The sequence below is a fragment of the Arachis stenosperma genome, chromosome 9 (assembly GCF_014773155.1).
Source record: "Arachis stenosperma cultivar V10309 chromosome 9, arast.V10309.gnm1.PFL2, whole genome shotgun sequence".
In the NCBI taxonomy this organism is placed as follows: domain Eukaryota; kingdom Viridiplantae; phylum Streptophyta; class Magnoliopsida; order Fabales; family Fabaceae; genus Arachis; species Arachis stenosperma.
In genome coordinates, this window is record NC_080385.1 from 35,783,044 (window position 1) to 35,785,882 (window position 2,839).

Below are 2,839 nucleotides of genomic sequence, written 5' to 3' on the forward strand. Positions count from 1 at the left end.
CCGACTTCTATGGGAGAAGCATCTCTATCCCTGCCATTGGAGCAAACAACTTTGAGCTTAAAGCCTCAATTAGTTTCTCTAATGCAACAGAATTGCAAGTTCCATGGACTTCCATTGGAAGATCCTCATCAGTTTTTAGCTGAGTTCTTGCAAATCTATGACACAGTCAAGACTAATGGGGTTGACCCTGAGGTCTACAGACTGATGCTATTCCCTTTTGCTGTAAGAGACAGAGCTAGGATATGGTTGGACTCTCAACCTAAAGAAAGCCTGGACTCTTGGGAAAAGCTAGTCAATGCCTTCTTGGCAAAGTTCTTTCCACCTCAAAAATTGAGTAAGCTTAGAGTGGAAGTCCAAACCTTCAGACAGAAGGATGGTGAATCCCTCTATGAAGCTTGGGAAAGATACAAACAATTAATCAGAAAATGTCCCTCTGACATGCTTTCTGAATGGAGCATCATAGGTATTTTCTATGATGGTCTCTCTAAACTATCCAAGATGTCTTTGGATAGCTCTGCTGGAGGATCTCTTCATCTGAAGAAGACGCCTACAGAGGCTCAAGAACTAATTGAAATGGTTGCAAATAACCAATTCATGTACACTTCTGAAAGGAATCCTGTGAACAATGGGACAAGTCAGAAGAAAGGAGTTCTTGAGATTGATGCTCTGAATGCCATACTGGCTCAGAACAAGATATTGACTCAACAAGTCAATTTGATTTCTCAAAGTCTCTGGAATGCAAAATGCACCAAGCAGTACTAAGGAGGCTTCATCTGAGGAAGAAGCCTATGATCTTGAGAACCCTTCAATGGAAGAGGTGAATTACCTTGGAGAACCCTATGGAAACACCTATAATTCTTCATGGAGAAATCACCCAAATTTCTCATGGAAGAATCAAGAGAAACCTCAACAAGGTTTCAACAACAACAATGGTGGAAGAAACAGGTTTAGCAATAGCAAGCCTTTTCCATCATCTTCTCAGCAACAGACAGAGAATTCTAAGCAGAACCCCTCTGACTTAGCAACCATGGTCTCTGATCTAATCAAAACCACTCAAAGTTTCATGACTGAGACAAGGTCTTCCATTAGGAATTTGGAGGCACAAGTGGGACAGCTGAGTAAGAAAATTACTGAACTCCCTCCAAGAACTCTTCCAAGCAATACAGAAGAAAATCCAAAAGGAGAATGCAAGGCCATCAACATGGCCGAATTTGGAGAGGAAGGAGAGGAAGTGAACGCCACTGAGGAAGACCTCAATGGGCGTGCACTGACCTCCAATGAGTTCCCTAATGAGGAACCATGGGAATCTGAGGCTCAAAATGAGACCATAGAGATTCCATTGGATTTACTTTTGCCATTCATGAGCTCTGATGAGTATTCTTCCTCTGAAGAGGATGAGTATGTCACTGAAGAGCAAGTTGCTAAATACCTTGGAGCAATCATGAAGCTAAATGACAAGTTATTTGGAAATGAGACTTGGGAGGATGAACCCCCTTTGCTCACCAAAGAACTGGATGACTTGTCAAGGCAGAAATTACCTCAAAAGAGACAAGATCCTGGGAAGTTTTCCATACCTTGTACCATAGGCACCATGACCTTCAAGAAGGCTCTGTGTGACTTAGGGTCAAGTGTAAACCTCATGCCTCTCTCTGTAATGGAGAAGCTAGGGATCTTTGAGGTACAAGCTGCAAGAATCTCACTAGAGATGGCAGACAACTCAAGAAAACAAGCTCATGGACTTGTAGAGAATGTTTTGGTAAAAGTTGAAGACCATTACATCCCTACTGATTTCATAGTCCTAGAGACTGGGAAGTGCATGGATGAATTCATCATCCTTGGCAGACCCTTCCTAGCCACAGCAAAGGCTGTAATTGATGTTGATGGAGGTGAACTGATCATTCAAGTGAATGAAGAATCCTTTGTGTTTAAGGCTCAAGGATACCCCCTCTGTCATCATGGAGAGGAAGCATGAAGAGCTTCTCTCAAATCAGAGACAAACAGAGCCCCCACAGTCAAACTCTAAGTTTGGTGTTGGGAGGCCACAACCAAACTCTAAGTTTGGTGTTGAACCCCCACATTCAAACTCTAAGTTTGGTGTTGGGAGGTTCCAACATTGCTCTGAGTATCTGTGAGGCTCCATGAGAGTCCTCTGTCAAGCTACTGACATTAAAAAAACGCTTGTTGGGAGGCAACCCAATGATTATATTTTATATTTTCTTTTGTTATTTTATGTTTTTTGTAGGTTGATGATCATAAGAAGTCACAAAATCAATTGAAAAAAGCAAAAACAGAATGAAAAAACAGGAAGAAAAACAGCACACCCTGGAGGAAGAACTCACTGGCGTTTAAACGCCAGTGAGGCTAGCAGTTGGGCGTTTAACGCCCAGTCTGGCACCCTTCTGGGCGTTTAACGCCAGAAAGGGGCACCAGACTGGCGTTAAACGCCAGAAAAGGGCAAGAACCTGGCGTTAAACGCCAGGAATGGGCACCAGCCCGGCGTTTAACGCCAGAAATGCCTTAAAACGTGATTTTGAGTGCCAATTGGTGCAGGGATGACTTTTCCTTGACACCTCAGGATCTGTGGACCCCACAGGACCCCCACCAACCCCACCACCACTCTCTCTCTTCTTCCCCCATTCACCAATCACCTCATTACCTCTTCCCCAAAACCCCTTCACCTATCAAATCCCATCTTTCCCTTCACCACTCAGATCCATCCTTCATAAAACCCCACCAACCTCACCCTTCAAATTCAAACCATTTTCCCTCCCAAACCCACCCATAATGGCCGAACCCCATCTCCCCTCTCTCCTATAAATACCCTTCTTCAATCCTTCAT

The 2,839-nt window shown here is 43.7% G+C and overlaps 1 non-coding gene across 1 annotated transcript; it reads right to left on the reverse strand.

Annotated features, from left to right (window-relative positions):
* Positions 1–336: 336 nt before the first annotated feature.
* On the reverse strand, positions 337–444 carry LOC130953782 (small nucleolar RNA R71). Its single transcript, XR_009075943.1, has one exon. It is a non-coding gene; the product is annotated as a small nucleolar RNA R71 (small nucleolar RNA).
* Positions 445–2,839: the final 2,395 nt, after the last annotated feature.